The 6,789-nt window shown below is 36.7% G+C and overlaps 1 pseudogene; it reads left to right on the top strand.

The window, feature by feature from the left end:
• The first annotated feature begins 4,549 nt into the window (after positions 1-4,549).
• LOC143603674 (UDP-glycosyltransferase 75C1 pseudogene) lies at positions 4,550-6,558 on the top strand (annotated as a pseudogene).
• The last annotated feature ends 231 nt before the right edge of the window (positions 6,559-6,789 follow it).

The raw sequence follows: 6,789 nt of genomic DNA, 5'->3' as shown, positions 1-6,789 counted from the left end.
ATGACCTAACAAATTTTCCCTTTGACTGATGCTCTCAAGATCTTCAAAATCTTTACTAGAACATAATCAGCAATTTCAGTGATCAGCAACTTCAGCATCTGCATCCAATAATCTATCATCTCCCCCTTTGTGACAGCATCATCCAATTTGAATCTCAGATACTTCATATGCTTCCGTTGCAAGAAATCAGTCTTGAAAGAACAATCAACTTTGATAGAAAGATCAACAAAATATTTTTGAAAAGAATTAAATAATACAAAATAAAACAGACATATTTTTTTTAATTTTTATTTTTCTAATTTTTATGATTTTCTTGAAATGACTTGAAATGAGATCATCCCAGCTAAACCAACTATAACACAATAACCAAAACCATATTTCATTAGCAGAAGACAAATTTTAAAACGATTTATTAACACATTTGTTTCGAAAAGAGTAATCACGAAGTAAAAAAGAAAATAAATGAAATGAAATAAGACCAAAAACAACAAATAAAACAAATTTAATCACCCGGTCTTCTTGTAATTTAGCAACAAATTGGGATCAAATTTCAGTTTTTGTTAAAAATGTCGCCTTTATGAAAAGATCCAAACATGGAATCATATTGTTTAAGGTGCTTTCACAAAGATTCATGTTCAGCGTTATTATGACATAAAGAAACAGGTTGATAGCAGGTATAATGAACTTAACATGATTTTCATTGCATCAGTGATATGAATTAGGTTCAGTTCGGCATAAAGCTTAGATGGACATCACTCATGGACCTGTGATGCCTCCTATCTCTTCACAAAGCGTATTTGGCTTTCCCCAGATCACCCCACTTTGACTCCAACCCCCTAGTGCTTAATCAAAAGATTTTTATAGATAAACAAACAATAAATTTTTTTTAAGCTTTAAGGTTGAACGTTGGACTTAGTGCCAGTAAACTGACAAACCTTTCATTCGAGACATGACAGGACTTACTTGTGTGCCCCCATCTCTGTAGTTCTAGTTTGACCCTTTAAGCTTATACCAAGTTTTTAACAGCACAAATTATTTACATACTCATAATAAGTTTTTTTTTCCATCTTTTCTTTTTTTTTCATCTTTTCCCTTTTTTTTATCTTTTCCTTTTTTTTCATATTTTCCCCTTTTTTATAATAATAAACATAATAACACAATATTTTTGGTGATCAAGACACTAATGGGCTCGTGAATGACTGGGTAATTGCTTTTCTGCCTATCATTAGGAGAGATGTATCCGGAGACATGCACCTATCTTCAAAATGACTCTCCACATTAAGTTTAGCAAATTTAGTTTATATCACTTCAAATTTTACGCACCATGGAAAGCTACCATACAACATCAATTATTGTTCTAGAGCCTTTTAAGCTTAATAACTTCACCCGTTAAGCACACAGAAACAATTTATCTATCACTTTCCAAAGGTTGGATCAATTTTCATTTGAAAATGTTTTGAAGCTTCTAAAAAGCTGTTAACTGAATAATGATATCACTTCCCATAAAATTACAGAAGACACACATGTTAAGAACTCAGTCACCCCGGTCACTCTTCAGTTTTCAGGTAAATGGCTATCCCGTATGACCATTAGTGGTTAATAGGACCAAAACACATATGAGAATACGTGTCCCTCCAACTTGGAATTACCGACATAATTTTAAGAGAAAGAATTCAAAACACGAAAAACACATCACAATCGCACCAGATGCTTTCAGTCTTTAGATAAATGGCTATCCTGTGAATCTACAAGTAGATCACCGGACCAAACATATACAAGTATATGTTTTTCAATCTACAAGTAGTGAAGTTTGAAAGACATAGATAATTTTTTTTATAAAACGCACACACACTCTTTTTGAATTTTTTTAATTTTCTCCCCCTAAATTTGTGCAAAAACTTTTATGTACAAATTTAACCTCAAAAAGACTCAATCATCGAAACGAAATATTTAATAAAAAATATGTGATAGTCAGCCAACTGATGTACTATCATTTCTCATGTACGCTTGAAAACTATACGTGAACATATTTTTGTATTTTTATAAAAATTTAAAATTTTAAAATCTTTTTGATTGATCAATCTTTCATACCAAAGTGATACGGTTACCTTTTATCTTCAAAACATCATTTTTCATTTGTGAGAATCTCCCCCGAGGAATAAGCTTGTTTTGAGATTTTGCATCCTTGCGAGTTGAATGTCTGGAACAAACCTTTTAATATGCAATGTATTCCCTGATTTGTTCCTACACACTTAGAGAGCAGATTAAAAACGTTCTATCACCCTAAAATCATCCCGTCCAGACAACAAATAATCTATTTCATGGTAAGTCCCGAATCTGGATCACTACAATATGATATCAACAAACAAGTATTGGTGCGAAATACCAACACTCGGTGATTCAAGAACACGAGTAAGAATAGTAAAGGTAACACGGAATTGCTTCAAAACACACGTATATTATTAAATACGTCGGGTGCTTAAGCACTTACAATACTTCAACACAATACTTGGAATGAACAACTTCTCTAGTTCTACTCACTCTCTGCTCTCGTGAACAACCCTAAACCCTATACACATATTATCTATATATAGGGAAGCTAACAACCAAGCCCAAGTAGAGCCCAAAGCCCACCTAAATCCTTTATGGATTTCGGTTTACATACATAGCCCAATACTAAAACCAATAAACATATAACTAAGTACAAACCACCAAATATGGACCCAACAATCTCCCACTTGGTTTGTAGCTTCGTTCTTGTTTATTTCACTTCAAACTAGCCTAACCGAAATCCATAGGGATTTCGGTATTGCACCAATGTAATTCTTCAACTCGTCTTCGTTTGCATCACTTTAGTCTTGATCATGTCATGGTCTTTTGATATGCGGTCCCTAACAAAATGTCCTATTAACTTATGTTATAATAAGACTTCTACTGATCGAGTTGTCCTATTAGATTACTACATAATGAGACGCCAACAACTATATGTCTTATATGTTACTTTATTAGGACTTAGATTTTAAGTGTCTTATTAAGTTATATGATAATACGACCCACAAAGAATCATCCATCCTATTAAATAACTTTTAAGGACACCAGTTTTATGGCGTACATTGTAAAAGGACCCCGAATGTTCATTTGTCCTATTAAATAGATTTTAGGACCCTATTTTATAAGCGTCCCACACAAAAGATCCTAAAAGGCCCTTTTTGTTGTAGTGTTGGATGTTTTCGGTGCCTTCAGGGTAAAAATGAAGTCGAGGATTAGGGCAACGATGAAGACGAAGATGAGTGCGATGATTAAGACGAAGACGACGGAGACAGTGTTAATGAAGAAGAAAAAAAGGACTACGATGACGGTGGTGTTAATGGAGATGAAGATAAGGACGAGGGTGCCGAGTAGTTTTTTTTAATTTTAATGTAATACTTATTTTTAATAAATATTATTTGTGTAGTTTTAATAGAAAAAATTGAAATGCATAAAAAGGAAAAAAATGATTGATATGATTGCTTCAGAGTTATTAGGAGAGTTATGATTACACTCCTCTTTTGCAAAATGATAAAATACTGAACGAGCATCACATGACTAGAAATGCTTAAAGATAAGACATTATTACTACACGTATTTTGTACGTTCAAAAGAAATATGTAACGCTCTCATGGTGGATTTGTCCAACATGATTGGATGTTTTCGGTGCCTTCCGGGTGAAAATGAAGTGGAGGACGAGGGAAACAATGAAGTCGAAGACGAGTTCAATGATGAAGACGAAGACAACGGCGACGGTGCTAAAGAAGACGAAGATGAGGACGACGACGACGGTGGTGTTATTGGAGACGAATATGAGGACAAGGGAGCCGAGTAATTTTTTTATTTTATTTTAATGTAATAATTATTTTTAATGAATATTATTTGTGTAGTTTTAATTAAAAAATATTGAAATGAAAAAAGGAAAAAAAATGATTGATATGATTGCTACAGAGTGAAGATTACACACTTTTTTTTTGCAAAATATTAAAATACTGATCCAGCATCGCTATGACTTGCAATGCTTGAAGGTAAGACATTATTACTACACGTATTTTGTACTTTGAAAAGAAATATGTAGCGCTCTCATGATGGATTTGGTCAACATGATTGGATGTTTTCGGTGCCTTCCGGGTGAAAATGAAGTGGGAGGACGAGGGAAACAATGAAGTCGAACACAAGTTCAATGATTAAGACGAAGACGACGGCGACAGTGCTAAAGAAGACGACGGACGACGATGACGGTGGTGTTATTGGAGATGAATACGAGGAAGAGGGAGCCGAGTAATTTTTTAAATATTAATGTAATGTTTGTTTTTAATGAAATATGATTTGTTTAGTTTTAATTAAAAAAATTTAAATGCAAAAAAAGGAAAATAAATGATTGATATGATTATGCAGAGTACACCTTTTTTGTAAAATGTTAAAATGATGACCGGACATCGTAACTTGAAATGCTTGGAAATAAGGAATTGTTACTGCACATGATAAGTGCATTCGTTTAAAAGAGAAGCCAAAACCAAAGAGAATTGTCTTACTCAAACATAAATCTAATACAATATCAAAATGCCACTTCATTAATAGAAGGATAAGATAATAAAACAAATAAACTGCACATAAAAATGTGAGGCAAGGAATTAAATATAAATATCTCGAAATCGTCTTCAAGTTGGTTTGATCTTGAAACACAACCACTCCTATGTTTTCCACTTCGTCACCTCAAACGTCATTGCTTTACACCATTTTAAACCCATCTCAGTTCTCGTCATTTAAACATACTCAAACTCACAAACCCATAAATTAATTAGCAGTTTATTAGCTTCATCAAATCCTATACGACAATGACCAAAATTGTAGCTAAAACTCAACCTCACTTCCTGGTTATCACCTTTCCAGCCCAAGGTCACATTAACCCAGCTTTCCAGTTCGCTAAACAACTCATCCGGTTAGGTGTTAAAGTCACCTTCGCCACCACCATCTCAGCCTGCAACAAAATCAGCAAAGCTGGCAGACTTCCCGAGTGTTTCAACTTTGCTTTCTTTTCAGATGGCTTTGATGATGGTTACAGGCCCATGGTGGATGATATCACTGTATACTTGACCGAGTTAAGGAACCGGGGAGCACAAAGCTTGAAAGAAACCATTCTTTCCAATGCGGAAAACGGAACCCCGGTTACTTGCTTGGTTTACACACTCCTCCTTCCGTGGGCTGCCAAGGTGGCAAGTGATCTTAACGTGCCATCAGCAATGCTTTGGATCCAACCCGCATCGGTGTTGCGTGTCTACTATTATTACTTCCACGGGTACAAAGAGCTCATTGGGGACGATTGTACCGAACCCTCATGGTCCATTCAGTTACCAGGGCTGCCACTGCTCAAGATTCGTGATCTTCCCTCGTTTTGTAACCCCGCGAACACTTACAATTTTGCTTTGCCTTTGTTCAAAGAACAGCTGGATGCGTTGGATTCGGAAGAGAAGCCGACTATACTCGTGAATAGCTTTGATGCGTTGGAAGGCGAGGCGTTGAAAGAGATTGATGGAAAGCTGAAGATGGTTGCGGTTGGACCGTTGATTCCTTCGGCTTTCTTGGATGGTAAGGATCCGTCTGATAAGTCTTTTGGGGGAGACTTGTTTGAGAAAACGAAAGATTATGTGGAATGGATGCACACTAAGCCTCAAGGGGTCCATTGTTTATATATCGTTTGGTAGCATCATAATGTTGTCAAAGAAACAAAAGGAGGCAATGGCACATGGTTTGTTAGCGAGCGGGAGACCGTTTCTATGGGTGATCAGAGATAAAGATGGAGATAAGAAAGGCGAGAAGACCGAAGAAGAAGAAGAAGAAGAAGATGAGGAATTAACTTGTATGGAGGAACTTGAACAATTAGGTTTGATAGTTCCATGGTGCAGTCAACTAGAGGTGCTATCCCACCCTTCTCTAGGTTGTTTTGTGACACACTGTGGTTGGAATTCGACGCTTGAAAGTATAGCTTGTGGGGTTCCAGTGGTGGCCTTCCCTCATTGGACGGATCAGTCGACAAACGCTAAGCTCTTAGAAGATGTGTGGGGAACCGGGGGTGAGGGTGGCCGCGAATGAGGAAGGAGTTGTCGAAGGTGAGGAGATACAAAGGTGCGTAGAAATGGTGATGGGAGGGCATGAAAGAGGTGTATCGATGAGAAAGAATGCTAAGAAGTTGAAGGATTTGGCAAGAGAGGCTATGAAAGAAGGTGGATCTTCTTATATGAATCTCAAGGCTTTTGTTGAAGAAGTTGATGGAGGTTCGAGTCAAGACAAACTGGTCGCGATTTCGAGCAAAGAAATGAATAATCTCGAATCCAAGTTAGAATCAGTTATACGAGTCTAGCTAATAGTCAAGTGTGACTGAATTTTATGTGGTGGATGATATCTTTTAATTTAAGATATTAGGGATTGAAAGGTATTAAAATTATGTGACTACTGTTATTGTTAATTTAAGTGGTTGTGACTTGTGACTCCATGTGGTCCTAGAATAATGCAGCTCAGAAGTCCAAGCGTTTTGGGTTTACTAGTTTATTGCTAGCCGTAAAAATCATATCTCGAACTTGAGCAATAGGCCTCTACTACATCTTCTTTGCCTTTAGGCCGAGGGTAGTGGGACGCAGCTGGCCCGGCATTGACGACTTGGCCGCGGCACACACCACTACACGTCTACACCCTTGCCGTAGATGGGGGCTGCGGACGAGACTGCGGGACAAACTAGCCGTTGGCTAGTGGGGATAATAATAA

This window comes from Bidens hawaiensis, unplaced genomic scaffold (assembly GCF_021521415.1).
Source record: "Bidens hawaiensis isolate Kalapana, Puna unplaced genomic scaffold, B.hawaiensis_p1.1 tig00062397_1, whole genome shotgun sequence".
Classification (NCBI taxonomy): domain Eukaryota; kingdom Viridiplantae; phylum Streptophyta; class Magnoliopsida; order Asterales; family Asteraceae; genus Bidens; species Bidens hawaiensis.
The sequence above is the reverse complement of the archived record's forward strand: the minus strand, read 5'-3'. Positions and strand labels throughout refer to the sequence as shown.